The 15855-nt window shown below is 38.1% G+C and overlaps 1 long non-coding RNA gene across 1 annotated transcript in view; it reads right to left on the reverse strand.

Annotated features, from left to right (window-relative positions):
- Positions 1 to 15855, reverse strand: part of LOC116087720 — a 96466-nt gene that overhangs the window by 32196 nt on the left and 48415 nt on the right. The window contains exon 2 of the long non-coding RNA XR_004117583.1: positions 11894 to 12098. This is a non-coding gene — a long non-coding RNA (uncharacterized LOC116087720). The remainder of the gene's footprint in view (positions 1 to 11893; positions 12099 to 15855) is intronic.

A 15855-nucleotide genomic window follows, 5' to 3' on the forward strand; every position in this document is an offset into this window, starting at 1 on the left:
TTCTACTACAAAAGAGACACTGTAAAATTGGCAGAGGCATCTGTCCTCCTGGGTGCATAAGCAATCAAGTAGAAGAAAAGGAAGCTTGAAAAAAACAACATCAACAACAATCAAATAAGATGAAATAATGCCTCCAAAAAATAATAACTCCTTCAAAACAGGTCTCTGGAAAAGGGACTTGATTAATTGACTCACCAATCAAAAACACAGGCTAGCTGAATGGATTAAAAAACAAAATACAATTATCTGTTGTCTTCAAGAAGGTCATCTTAGCTTTAAGTATAGGCCACATCTTCATGTGAAAAAAAAAATGGAAAACTGTATTCCAAGAAAATGGGACCAGAGAGCAAGCAGGTGTTGCCATCCTAATATCTGGTAAAAATAGACTTCAAACTAAAACTAAGCAGAAGAGACAAAGAAGGACATTTCACTAATCAAGAGATTAAATAATCAAAGGACCATAATACTAAGCATACATTCACCAAATTTTGGTGCACCCAATTTTAAAAACACATAGTAATGAAATTAATGATTAGCACAAATCCAGTAAGAATAGGTGGTTTTAATATCCCACCTTTTCCAATAGGTAAATCATCTGAGGTGGTCCTTGGGAATGCCACAGACAACAGAATAACAATCCACATGAAATAAGGAGCCAATCCACTTCAACTTAGTTAGCTGGCGTTATTTCCAGTTTCTAGTGCAGTTTTTTTTTTTTTTGGACATATTTAAATATAGTACAATTCTTGCAGAATGTTTCCTGGTAGCAGTCATGTCAATCCCGAGTACACAACAAAACTTAAGGTGTGACCACACTAAAACTCTCTTTTGAAGTGCAGTGCACATGACCTCTACCACGCATATGGGTTCTATAGCTTAAGGGCATAGGATCTGGTGTGGACTCAGTCATATAGATAAAATACAGATCACCAAGCTATAAAGTATATGTATATAAAGTAAACATCTCCCCTAAAGATGGATTCTAGTGACTGAGAAACATAACTAAAGATAAAGGTCAAGGGAGGAAGGATCTAGAATAAACAAAATACTCTGGGAAATTCAGAGGTGGCCCCACCCTGCAGATAGCACAGATAACCAGGCTTTTACATCACCCAATCCCAGCCTTCTAGGAGGAAAACAGTATACATCTCTTCCATTGAAGAGAAAAGTCTGTCTGTATAACATTCATGGTTTCTCTAGTGCTTATCTGTCTGTATAAAGATCTCATGACCTCTACAGTCATCTTAACAAAAATTAAACAGAAAAACATAAGAACTAAATGTCATCTTACATCAAATGGATGTAGTAAACATATTTGTAATATTAAACCTAAATACCAAAGAAAATACATTTTACTCAGCATAAGACAGAAGTGTCTATAAAAGACAACAACATGCATTAAAAAAATAAACCTTAACAAATACAGGGGGAAAAAAAACCAGGCTGGGCAGTGGTGGCGCATGCCTTTAATCTCAGCACTTGGGAGGCAGAGGCAGGCAGATTTCTGAGTTTGAGGCCAGCCTGGTCTACAGAGTGAGTTTCCAGGACAGCCAGGGCTACACAGAGAAACCCCGTCTCAAAAAAAAACAAAACAAAACCAAAAACAAACAAACAAACAAAAAACAGAATTCCATGTATCCAGTCTGATCACTGTTATGCAACAAAGCTTAAAATCAACAGCAAATAAAATTCCAATAAGTCTATAAACTCACTGAGATTAAATGACTCATTACTGAAAGATGAATGGGTCAAAGAAGTAATCAAGAAGGAATAAAAATATTCCTAGAACTAAATAAGAATAAAAATACTGCACAATAAAACCCCTGGGACAAGTGAAAGCAGTTCTCAGCAAGGAACGAAGTGCCTGACCTTAAGTGCCTAAGTCAAAAGATCGGGATGAGCACAAAGAAATGACTCAATGATGCAACCAAGAATTGGGGAAAAAAAAATCAAATCAACTCAAACTTTGTACCAGCAGGCTGAAAGAAACAATAAGAAATTAATAAAAAAAATAAACAACTACAAAAAACAAAACCAACATCAATAAATCTAAGATATAATTCTTTGAGAACATAAACAAGATTGATAGACCCTTGTGCAAGCTGACCAAAGAAAAGAGAGAGAGGATACAAACTAACAGAAATAGAAACCAGCAGGGAAACATTACTGTAGTGCTGAGGGTAATTTTAACTGTGGAAGCTGGGCTCAAGAGGTTTCAGAGGAGACGAATTTTAGTGTGTGTCCTGGAGTCTGTTCTTGTGATATTTTGTTTGAGAATGTGACTGCTTTTTTGCCCTTGTCTGAAAAGTCTCCCTGAGGCTAACGGAAAATGTTGTGCATTTATTCTGTTGACAGAAGAAATCTCAAAACATCCTAGTATTGACTCTGTCGTGTGGTTATTAATGTTATTAGTGTTCACTGTAATGAAGTTCCATTCCCAGTTAGCCGTTTTCCTTGACAGGTATCCCAGGCTCTGACATCTCCAACATTATTAGTTATTCATGTTGACTCTTCTGAAATCTGTAATGGATAGAAGCACTGAGCAAGTCAAAATACAAAATGTACAGTTTGAGGAGAGAAGAGGCACCAGGAAGTAGAATGGACCTAAATGGTGTTTAAGGAGAGAGACAGATTAAAGAAAAGCCTGATACTAAACGGAATAAAGGAAGTGGTGACCACAGAGCACTTGGATTTTTTTCTGCTTACGATAAGCAGAAAAGCTTCCAAATTGCAAAAAAGGAATTAAAGAAAAGTTTAGGTCCAGGTGTGGTGGTGACTCTAGAGTCAAAGGCAAGTGAATCTCTGAGTTCAAGTTCAGGCTGGTCTACAAAGCAAGTTCCAGGGCAGCCAAGCTTAGCCAGTGAAGGAAATAACTGAAGGCAAAGCTGGTGAAGATGTCATTGAATGAGAAGACTATGTTCCACTCCCATCACGCAGCAGAACTCAGCAGCATTAGGGTCAAGAATAGAAGAAAGGGGTTATGGAGTCTCCTTCTGTGATGAAGGAAAGCCACTGAGGTCACGCAGGTGTCAGGGGTGTCCCTGCGTGGAAGCCTAGAGAAGCCATCGTGTGAAGCTATGAAGGTGAAGCCTGGATTGTCTTTGAGACCCCAAGACGTTGATGCCAGACATGCAACACCTGTCAACGAAAGCTGTTTATAGGAAATGGAACCATCCCAAGAGAGAGAATTGTGTTGCCAAAGAAATTGGAGATCTGAAGAGCGCTTTGACATGAGACATGGAGATTCAGAGTTTTGAGTTTGCCCAGATTGTTTTCAGTCTTGCTTTGGGACGATATTTCTCACTACACTCCCTTTTGTCCCTTTTAGAAAAGTAATGTATATTCTATATATTATGTGTTGAAATTACATGATCTGCTTTTATATCTTGAGTTGATCAGAGATTCCAGTTAAGAGATTACCGTGATTCTCAGAAGGACTTTGGGGACTTTTAATGTTAGATTTAATACATTTATGCATATGATATGGCTAAAACTATGGAGCCCAGAGAGTGGAATGAGTGGTTTGAAAGAAAATGGCCCCCATAGGCTCACAGGGGCTGGCACTATTAGGAGATGTGGTCCTGCTGAATAGATATGGCCTTGTTAAAGGAAGTGTTTCTCAGTTTCTGCTGCCAGTGGATCAGGATGTAGAACTCTGCTCCTTCTCCAGCACCCTGTCTTCCTGTATGATGCTATGCTTCTTGACATGATTAGAATGGACTAAACCTCTGAAACTATAAGCCAACCTCAATTAAATGTTGTCCTTTATAAGTGTTGCCACAGTCATGGTGTCTCTTCACAGCAATGAAGTAAGAATAACTAAGACAAGAGCAATAAGGCAAGAAAAGAAAATTTAAAGAGATCCAAATGAGAAAAGAATTAGTCAAATAATCTCTATTAGCACATGACAGAGTAATATACACTAGAAATCCAAAAGGCTTACCAGAAAACTTCTAGAAATGATAAACCAATTCAGTACTTCACAGGATACAGAATCATCTTGCACAAATCAGTAACTTTTCTATACACCAACAATAATCACACAGACAAGGAGACCATGAACAGAATTCCGTAGCCTCAAAGAGAGGAAAATGTCCAGGAATAAACATAACCAAGGCAATGAAGACTTCTACAAAGAAAACCTCAGACATCCGAAGACAAAGCTGGAAAAAGATACTAGAAATTGGAAACATAGCACATGCTCCTGGACAGATAGAATTAATATTGTGAAAATGACTATTCTAGCAAGAACAATTTGTAGATTCAGTGCAATCCCAATCAAAAATGCCCACACAATTGTTCATAGAAATAGAAAAAAAATCTAAAATTTATATGGAACCAGAAGAAGAAGAAAAAGAGACCCAAAGCAATCCTAAACAAAAAGAATACTAAAGAAATTCTATTGCAGACTCCAAAATGTGGTTAAAGTAATAAAATAAATATGATACTGGCACAAATAGATGTGTAGAAAATGGAATAAAATAGAAGGTACAGATCTGAGTACAGGGAACTGCAGACATCTGATATTTGACAAAGGCAAAATAAATTCTGGAAAGAAGACAGCATCTTCAACAGATGGTGCTTAGAAAACTGGATGTCCAGGTCTGAAAATATGAAATTAGACTTGTATATATCACCTTGTACAAAAGAGATCCAGGTGGATCACAGTCCTCAATTTGAAGCCTGAAATACTAAAACTGCTAGAAGAAAAAGTAGGCAGTACCCTACAAGATGTAGGTAAATAAAAAGCTTTCTAAATGACATTTCATTTGCCTAGATATAACAACCAGCAATTGATAACTCATAAAACTAAAAATCTATATACAGCTAATGAAACAATCAATCAAATGAAGAATAAATCCACAAAATGGAGGAGAATGTCTGTTGGCTATACATCAGAGAGAGGATTAATATCCATGATATACAAAGAACTTGAAGCATCTAGGAAACAAATGACCCAGTTAAAAAAATGGACTAGAGATCTAAGCTAAGAGTTCCCGGTAGAATATGTAAGAGAATCCATAATGTATAGGGAACACAAATACCTCAACAGAAAGAAAAATTTGAGTTAATAATAAGCAAATGACCTGATCTATCAAGAAGAATATACAAATAGCTAACAAAATGCCTATGGCAATTTTTTAAAAAATAAGCAAATGTGAGTGAATGTGGTAAAAGTGTAACTCTGTTAGGGCAATAAGTTATTACAACCATCACAGAAAACAGGAAGAAGTTCTTTCCAAAATTTGTGGACAGAACTACGGTATGATTCAGAAGCCCCAGGTCTGAGAATACACACGTCTTAGCCAGTGTCATAGCCATTGCTGTGAAGAGATGCCCTGACAACAGAAACTCTTATGCAGGAATAGACTTCATTCGGGCTGGCTTAAAGCTTCAGAAATTTAGTCCATGATGGGTGCCATGCAGGTAGACATGCTGCTGGAGAAGGAGCTGAGAGTTTTATTCTAGCTCAGCAGGAAGAAAGAGCCACTGGGCCTGACATGGGCTTTCTAAAAGCTTTAAAGCCTACCTCCATTGACACATGTCCTCCAACAAAGCCACACCTCCTCATCTCTGGCAAGTAATGTCCCTAGTGGCCTAGCTTTCACACAGATGAGCTCCTGGATCCCATTCTCATTCAAACCACCACAACACACAAAGATAATGAAATCAGCATGTCAAACAGACATATACATTTGTAGGTGTACTACCACTATTCAAAATAGCCAAGACATAGAATCAACATAGGTGCCTATCAATGAAATAATTAATAAGGAAAGTATGAACATCCATACAAATAATGGAATATTCTTCAGCTACAAGAAAAAAAAGAATCTTGTATTTTGCAGATATGAATGGAATACATTACATTAAATAAGCAAGCAAAGTGAAGAAAGGCAAATTCGACCTGTTTTCACTTACATACCTGATGGTGATCTCAAAAGAGTATACAAGAGAAATATGATTACCAAATGTGGGAAGATATGATGAAAGCAGCATGGTTAATGGATATAGGGTCTAGTTAGATAAGAAAAAATATCCTCTAGAGCTTTGTAGCACAGTAAGTAAGATAATAATGGTTGGTAATAATTACATAAATCAGAAGAGTTCCAGAAGTAAGGCTTTTGAAAGTTTCAAATATGAAGAAATATTGTATAACTGAGGTCCCTCTGATCTTATTACATAGTACATCTACATTCATATTGAAAATTATCACTGAGCTGACAAATATAATTACTATGTACTCTGTGTTTGTGTGTGTGTATGGGTGTACAATTTTATTGAGACTTTAAAATAATACATATGTGTATTAATTACAGTGGTCTGATGATGAGAGGCCATTGTAACTGAAAGTATGGAGTATAGAGGTAGACTCCACTGATTCAGATCCAAGTGACTCTTACTCTTCTTAAGCTTCACAAACTTGGCAAGTAATCAAATCTCCTGGTACCTCAGGTTCTTCAAATGCTAGGTGAGAAAAATAATCTCCATTTTGAAATTTAAATCAAGTAAAATGAGTAGATATTTATAACAATTCGATGAGGTCTGGGATATGGACACAATTAGGGAGTGTTAGTTCGTTTGATTGTTACTTTGTGTTGAATTTACTTCAATATCAAATAGCACAAAAGATCAATCAAGCCGGGCGGTGGTGGCGCACGCCTTTAATCCCTGCACTTGGGAGGCAGAGGCAGGTGGATTTCTGAGTTCAAGGCCAGCCTGGTCTACAGAGTGAGTTCCAGGACAGCCAGGGCTACACAGAGAAACCCTGTCTAGAAAAAACAAATATATATATATATATATATATATATATATATATATATATATATATATATATATATATATATATATATATATATATATATATATATATCAACACAGGTAAAACACATGTTTCCAACAGAAGTTACAGATGAATTCTTATCCCCATAGGCGAAGGATGGAGAATAAGCAGCACACAGAACAGAGAAAAGACTCTTCTATGGCCAAGAACATCTCTGCTTTCTCTCCCAACACAGACCTGTAGATGCAACATGGTTTTCTCGATGATGATGATGATGGTGGTGGTGGTGGTGATGATGATGACGATGATGTAGAAGCTACATTCCCTGTGAAGGCATTACTCACTCCAAGCAGGCTGTGTGAGAGTGACTGGACATGGGTCATAAGTATGAACATTTTTTATTTATTGTTTCTTAACAGAGAAAGTAAACCAAGCCTGCTGTACTCAAATATCTCAACCACAACTCAGCCTTTGATATTAAAGGCTGGCTAGTCTAGAACCCCCATACACCCACCATCTCAGTCCACATTTGATAATGCAAATAAAACCCTGAATAAGAATAGACCACCTCTCATGTACTTTCTATGCAAAGACTGAGACAGATGAGAGAGGCAGGCCTAGCATCCTATTGATAGCGAGAGCATCTGCAGATATCTACTGGACTTTTAGAAAGGATGGATCATTTTTAGTCTAATTAGCTAATCCACCTCTTTCTTCCCATCTGTTTATAAATTCAGAGTCCCTGGAGGCAAGTGCCTAATTTAGCAGACCTAGAGATGGCCCTGCCTTCTTTCTCCTAACTCTTTATAATTTGTTCTTTATTAAGCCTGTTTTTTTTTTATAATATTGAAATTAGTTCCTCCTCCCCTACTTACAGATGCATTTAGTTTCTTTTATCAAGAATAGACTGTCAAGAGCAATGGTCAACAGACAGGGCTCCAATAACGTCTGCCTGACAGTAATGACAGGAGAGAGAAATAAGACAGACTTCCTCTCCCTGCCTCACCATCTTGACATCTAGGTAAGAAACATAATGAATGGCATGCTTATTAAAAATAAATAACAAGTCATTAAGACTTTAACAAAGGCAATCATTAAGCCACATTGACCCTGATGTTAAAATTGGCCTGACAACTAGTGGCCATCTGGGAAGGCAGAGGGCACAAGAGGAAGCCAATGTTACAAAGCCTCTCTGCCAGAGCCATCCAGAGCTGTATTTCCACTATTAAAGCTGTTCCCATGACCCCCAATCCCATCCAAACCTGTATTTCCACTATTAAAGCTGTTCCCGTGACCCCCAATCTCATTCCAAACCATTCATTCCTTCTCTGCCTACTTACCTCAGCTTAGAATGGTCTTTTATCTTGCTTCTTAGGGACATTTTCCCCAACCCTAGGTTTTAAAGACTAAAAATTTCCAGCCTAAGTTCAAATAATAGACCCAGTGTAGTATTATGCTCTTATGGACGACATTATCATGTAGCTTGTTGACACTGGCAAATCTCTGAAAACCTTGTAATGATCCTTAACCTATACATGATGAGACTCTTGACTTATCTATCTAGCAATGTGTCAAAACACTATTATTTCTAAGGTCATTTAACTTCCTGAGATACCTCTGAGTCGTCCTTCATATAGTTTTCTGTTGCTATATTTTATTCAAGAACCAGTTTAAAGTAATCTTATCCAAGAAAGCTTTCTCGACAGATTCAGATAGAAATATATGTATTTCTTCTAAGCCCTTAACATTTGCTGCCTCTGTAAGTCATATTCCAATTATATTCTGCAATATTTTTCATGTTCATTTATTCCTTACATTGCATCCTTTCTTAGTAGTTTGTTAGCGTTCCAGATGAATAGGGAGTTCCAGGATCCATGTCTTAGTCTTTCATATTCTTCAGAGCCTGGGGGAACATCTCATACGCAACAGATGCTAAGTAAATGTGATCAGAAATTATTGTTTAATAGTCTTACAGGCTAGGAAAGCATTTCTGTGCACAGTTGGGCTTCTTTTAACTTTATTAAAATATTGTATCTGAAAAGTTGGGGAAATCATCTATAGAATTATCCAAACTTTAGACGTCAAGAATTCACGAACGTAAATTAAACCCAAATGCCTGGGAAGGTGAGTCAAAGGAGAATATTAGCTAAGGATTATGTCAGTGTGCAGTAAAGTGTGACACTAAACAAGTTGAAGCCAGAGCTGATGCTCCCTTAGCTTCTCAGTCTCAACACATCTTTCAGTGAAGAGCTGTGGATCCTCTCCAAAATGTTCAATGTTGCACTTGGAACTTTGGATATAGAAGTAGCTACCACAAGCATGGAATATACAAACTAGCAACTCTAGCAAGTCTGGAGTTCTTTCTTTTGCTAATATTCCATAATATGCTAATGTTCTTAATGATTGTTAGGGACTGTTCCAAATACACATAAATACCTCCATTTTATCAGTGATAATTCACTTTTCCTTTCTTAACAACACCCTTCGGGCAAGCCTGAGCCCTAACTGTATATTTTATGCCACAGCCTCAAAGAACAGAGAAATTACACACATATAGTTGAAAGATAATTATATATACAATGACAATTATGATAATGCCAGAAGGAGTGATTAGAGAAGAGGCTATTTAGAAAATCCTTTAAATTTCTGTTTCTAATTGGGGTTTGGAAAAATAGAGAAATAGCTTTGCATTTCTTTTAACTTCCTATAGAAATAGAGATTCTCTAGGTTTGCATTCAATCTTAAATTAAAGCAATCAGTATTTTATAAGCCTTATTTACTGCACTTAATAATGAATTAGATAGATAAATCCTGAACTAATATATTGAAATGTCTGTGTGGTATTCACACAAACAGGCTAATTGGATGCCTATCCTAGAGCAAAACCACTGGAAAAGACAAAAAAAAAAAAATTTAATTATTACCAGATTTTTCTGAGCTTGAATCTTTAAGCACTCTGGATTCTTTGATTAACCCACCCCCTCCCCTGGCTCATTTTTATACTTCTGATTATATTTCATCACAGTGTTCTGGGAGCCCATTTCAGATGCTCTCCACCCTAGAAGAGAGGATGTGAGAACCGGAAAAAGAGTCTGGTGCCAGATCATTTTGCTAATGGAAGATAATTATTGTGATTATCTCATCCTTGCTTAAAAGCTCTAATGGTCCCGAGCAGCTTCTCTGACAGGGTGAAGTTTCAACCAAAATATGTTGACTGTCTGTGTGGAGAAACTTGTCATATTCCACCAAATGGAGAAAGACTATTGATGACGCTTAAGGGGAAGACACATAGAAGGCATCACATGGACTGGACAGGGGACCCATGTGAGGTCATCAGCCTCAGACCCCAGCTCTGATCTACGACTTCATTATCCCATGACCTTGACTGGCTGAGTTCTGAAATGGTTTTGGAGTTTTATTTCCTCCCTTGTGTTGAAAGAGACACTGGAAAGGAAATGGTAATAAGAGTACTATTTGTGATTTCACAAACGTGTTACAGTTATTTAATAAAAGTATACTTAATATACTTTATAAATGTAAGGGGTTGTTATTGTAACTTAATGTCCAATTCTAAACCAAACGTTTTACTTCTAATAGCAATCATCCTCAATATTTGTCGCTCCGATGGGCAGAAATCACAGCTCTGTCCTTAACAGGAGGTCCAGCCTCAGGCAAGTTCCTTAACCTCCTGTGGTTCCACTTTTACCATCATTAAAGTGGGCACTAATTATTCCTGTCTTAGAAAAGGCTGAAACTCATCTTGTGAAATTGGCATAGCATTGATTCTGAACCTGACGAACACAATTCTGCACACTTTCAGGAAACTTCTTGCCTGCCAGTTTTGCAACGAAATAATTTAAACATGTTAATTCTATAGTATACAAGAAGCATAAAACAGAGTGGTCACATTTAAGATAATCACCTTAAAATAAAGAAGCTAGAAAACCTTTGACCAAAAAAAAAGAAAATCTTATAAAAATTAAAGCAGTTAGAAAAAGTTTAGTGCTTACTTGGGAAGAGAAATTTAATCGAGTTGAGAGGGAAGAGATCAACTATTTGGAGCCAAGGATGAGTGACTGGAGCCTGGGATCATGGATTCTGGTTGCCACAAATAGTGTTCTCCAAATTAAACAGAATTTTAATGATAGCGAACTATGAACAAATTATCTTCAAGCTTCCAAGATACTCAGAAATTGATATTATAAAGGTAATGACCAACCAAAGAGTACACATGGTGGGACTAATTGCTCCAGCAGCATATGTATAGTAGAGGATGGCCAATTCGGTCATCAGTGGGAAGAGAGGCCCTTGGCCTGTGAAGGTTCTATGCCCCAGTGTAGGGGAATGTCAGGGCCAGGAAGCAAGAGGGGTGGGGTGGCGAACAGAGGGAGGGGGAAGGGAACAGGGGTTTGTTCCTGTTGTTGTTTTTTATTTTTTGGTTTTTTTTGTTTGTTTGTTTTGGAGGGAAACTAGGAAAGGAGATAACGTATGACATGTAAATAAAGAAAATATGTAATTAAAAAAATGTACTGTAAACACAGAAAAAAAATAAAGGTAATGTTAATCTAGCAAGACACTAAATAAAATATATTGCTGCAACTGTAAACGTCTCAAAGGAAGATACAGTTAGAAGCTCAGTTAACTCCCAACCCAATGCTTAGGGAAAAACAACCAGCTAGTCACATTTTCAAATGAATCAGAGGTGAAATAGAAAGTTGGACAAAAAAAATATTGTAGAGAAACTGTGAAGTGTCTCCATAGCTTTGGTGAAGGAAAAGCCTTTCATATTTGGACAGAGAGCATAAGAAATAAGGATGGAACTCACGCTATGAAAAAGCAAGAAATCTATACACGAAACAAGGAAAAAGAGATCAAGTTAAAAAGATTATTGGTAACTGCTGTCGGTGTTCTTTGTCAGGCATGCACTGCCGGTGCTAAGCAATTTTACTTAATAAAGACAATGTACTATTTAGAGTTCTTATGTGGGTACAGTGAACCCCCAAACAGAGGGAAGACTGCTATGGTGTTAAGGCTAATGTCGCAATGGCAGTGGGGTGCAGTGAGGGAACTCAGGGACTGCTCCAAGTCAGAACAAGACCTGGTACTCACAGCTGTCTGACTGCCAGAGTCACTTCTGACAGCCGAATGTGTCCTGGCCGTTAGTCTTCAGGACCCTTCGTGTCCCTCTGAGAAAGAAGTTGACAGCACACTGTTCCCTCATCTACGTGGCCCCCAGAAGCGCCCAGAAGCTTTTTGACAGTTGAAGGTTAACTTTCTCTTGCAATGAACTATCTCCACAAAATGTTGTTTTCCACTGAGGAAAAAAAAAACAAAAACAAAACAACAACAACAACAAAACAATGAATTAGCTTAGAATTAATATGGGAATTATTTTTATTCTTTTATCAAACCTTTTATTATTTTCACTTTTTATTATTGGGTATTTTCTTTATTTACAATTCAAATGGATCCCCTTTCCAGGTCACCCCTTCGGAAACCCCCTTTCCCATACCCCTGTCCCTGCCTCTATGAGGATGCTCCCCTTTGCTTGCTCATTCTCGTAGTGTCTATGGTTTGAACAAGTGTTTTGTGCCCGCTTGTGAATTAGAGGCTTGCTCCTGAACTGGTAAGGCTTTTGGGGGAGGTGGTCGAAATTTTAGGAGGCACCCTTGTTAGAGCATCCAGGAAGGTTATTGGGTCCCTGACCTCTGGCTGCCTTGAAGTGAGCGGCTAGAAGCTGCTGGGCTTCTTCTGGGCCACGTCTTCCCACAGGCCTCAAGCCATGGAGCCAGCAGCCACTGTCTGTGGCCTCAGAAACCATGAGCTCAAAGAAATCACTTCACTTTAAAGGGCTCCTGACTAGTTCAACTGTGTGCGTGTTTATCTTGGGCTTGTGCTGTGTGTGTATGTAACATGCCTGAAGCTCTTTTCTGAGAGAAAACAATCAGCAACATTTTGAGTTAACTTAAATTCTTAGGTGGAAAAAAAAAGACTTACTTTGACTTGACATGTGGACTGAGTTTGTTTTCTGCAATTTATACATTACATTTCACATCACAGTGTAAGCACTATATGGTATAAATACAGGCGTATAATGATTTAAGGTGGCCTCAAAGTGTTTGGATTCCCCAGCCTTCCACCAAAAACCTGGAAAGCAGAGCCTGTTTGGAAGGAGACAGAGCATCTGTTTTGGGGAATGGTGAAACATAAGGATGTTTGAATGGGAAGAAAACTCTTGAAGTGTTTCCTCTTATACATATTAAAAATAGCACTGTTTGTTAAAACCAGTTATTGTAAAGGTTAGCTTTTTTTCACCCATAGAGTTGGCAATGGAAGTTCAGCATGAGAGAACATCATAACAGACTGTTTTCCCATGATCTTGCTGGCCAGAGGCGAAAGGGGAAATACTCTAAAAGGCGCTTGGAATAGTGGTTTCAACAGGTGCTTGTTTTTCAAAATCACTATGTGAGATAATGCGGAAAAACCAGATCTTAACACAACTTTCACCTCGTTTAGAACATGAAGCGAGTAGTTCCAAAACCATACCAAATGTCATAAAGCAAAGAACCTTCTTTTTCTATTCCAGATGCTGGGGACCCAGGTGAAATAAAGAGCATGAATAAATTAGAAGTCCCCACATCTTTCTCCGCTTCCAGCCTCTGAGATGCTCGCTGTAGAGTTCTACTGTGCGCTCTGCCCTACTGTGCACCCTGCCCTACTGTGCACCCTGCCCTACTGTGCACCCTGCCCTACTGTGCACTCTGCCCTACTGTGCACTCGGCCATGATGAGCAGAACGACATAAACCACGAAACAAATCAACCCTTTCTTCCTTCCAAATTTCTGTGAGACATTTTATGTAGCAATGAAAAATCTGACTGACGTGGTGCCCATTTTTACACAATTTGGCAAGGCACTGATGCGCTCTTTCAATATGGAACTGTAGGTACCTGGGATTCGGATTTTTTTTTTTGCATAATTTACCATTTTCTCTCATCAATTTGGTTCCTTTCTGAATCCTATAGTCTGGTGACTGGCCTGATAGAAAGCCTTGTATTCCTCTTGTTGTTATTCTTCCCCGAATACGGACACTCACCAGTACAATGCTAATGTGATGGCTAAAAAGACATTCTGAGTCAACCTTTTACTCTCCGCTAGGTTTTTCATTCTTTCTACTCTAATTTTAATTTTCTGTTTTCTCTATAAGTGCCTTTTAAGTGGCCCTCCAGTTGGAGATAGCAAATAAATACTTTTCTACTACCTCTCTGAGGACTCTAATGAAGTCCTGGGTGTCTGTCATCCACCATATGTGGAGTTGGCTTGACTAGATGTATGACTGATGATCCTTGGTTCACATGAAAGAGTGGGTTATTCAGAAATGGCATAGTCATTATGTCTTTCTGTAATTGGTTTCTCTGTTATTAGTTTACCAAGAAAAAATACTCAATTTCCCCATGGAAAGAACTAGAACGGCTTACCTTATTCCTGGAGTCTAGTGAGGGAAGGAACTGAGAATCTCACAGTCCTTAACAATATCTTATGCCATTCTGTATTTACCAGTATGATAGCCTTATTGATGCCAGCCAAGTGTGGGTCTTATTCCTGAAGTGAAACCTCTGTCTACTGTGTCGGAGACTGAAGTCTCCCAAGTGGGGAAGCAACGCGTGAGGTTTGGATCCAAGTTACTAATTCATTATGCTTTTGAGCCAGTCTTAATTTTGATTTGCCCAACACAATCACACATAGTTGGCAGTGTCAAGTTTTGCATATCTACCACATCCCCACCATATCATTGAAAATCCTTTCAGCTTCTCTCATTGCTGGCATGTGCTTTCCATAGTCTCCTAATTCATTCACCTGGCCCCAAAAGCCACTTCCAAAATGTGAGTGAATTGGCTTTCCTTAGTTCTCTGTTCTCTAAGGTATCAATCACTTTTAATCCCTTGACAATTTTTTAGTAAAACTTTCAGAAGACACAGAGATAAATGTTCAGCTTTGATCTATTGTATTTAATAAGAGGTAAAAGAGAAATTTTGAAAGCAATATAAGGGTGAAATAGGAATCAAACCTCCGAAGTGTAGTGATCATTAAACTTCATACTGACACTCATTAAACAATCATGTTCTCACTAAAATACTTTTCTGGCTATCCCTTTAGGCACACCTCTTCAGGAACGGCCAAATTCAGTTTTGAAGTGCCAGAGTCTTAAAGGAGATCTTATTCAAATGAAGGCCATAAATAATAGCTTGTTGAGTTTCCAGATCCTCTAGGAGGAAGTTAAAAAAAGTGCCTTTTGCCAATAAATATTTGAAAGTACTGCAAAAATGATGAAGTTTTAAATACTATCAGAAGTTGTATCAAAATATAAATAATCTCTATGCAATGGCTAGACAGAATATTTTAGAATTCTCCTTTGGGTGTGAAATAAAGGGAAGACAAAATCAGATATTTGAAAATAGAATTTTGGGATTTAAAATCGGCTCCTTCATATTTGCAACCCCTCGTCATAAACAACAAAATCAAAGCAAGACTTTGCTGACCATTCGGTTGGATAACCAACTACTGTGCTCAGCCCTAGGGATGCTGATTTCTCCTGTTCTCCACATTCCTTAGCTGCCTGCAGTTGTTCTTTGTCTAGGCTTGAGGCCTCATGACCTTCCCCTGTTCACATTAGCATATCTATTGGTGTTGTTCTTGTCCATGTAATATTTAGGCATCCATTTCAGTGAGATCTCATAAGTGGCACTTCTCTGACATTTATAGAAGACACAAGCTTACAGGTGATTTCCTGTTCCTCTGGCTCTTAAGATCTTTCTGCCCTCTCTTCCACAATGTTCCCTGAGCCTCAGGTGTAGGATGTCAAATGCTTATCCCTAAAAGCATACATACAATCAACATTATATAGAATAAGTAGGCTTTACTTTTCTATTGGAAGCACACACACACACGTGTGTGTGTGTCAACAATTAAAGAAAAAAGAGGCCATGAATTTGAAAAAAATAGGAATGGGGTACATAAGAGTGTTTGTACAAAGGGAAATAAAAGGGGATAATTATATCGTTCTAAGTCTCA

Source organism: Mastomys coucha, unplaced genomic scaffold, assembly GCF_008632895.1.
Source record: "Mastomys coucha isolate ucsf_1 unplaced genomic scaffold, UCSF_Mcou_1 pScaffold13, whole genome shotgun sequence".
Classification (NCBI taxonomy): domain Eukaryota; kingdom Metazoa; phylum Chordata; class Mammalia; order Rodentia; family Muridae; genus Mastomys; species Mastomys coucha.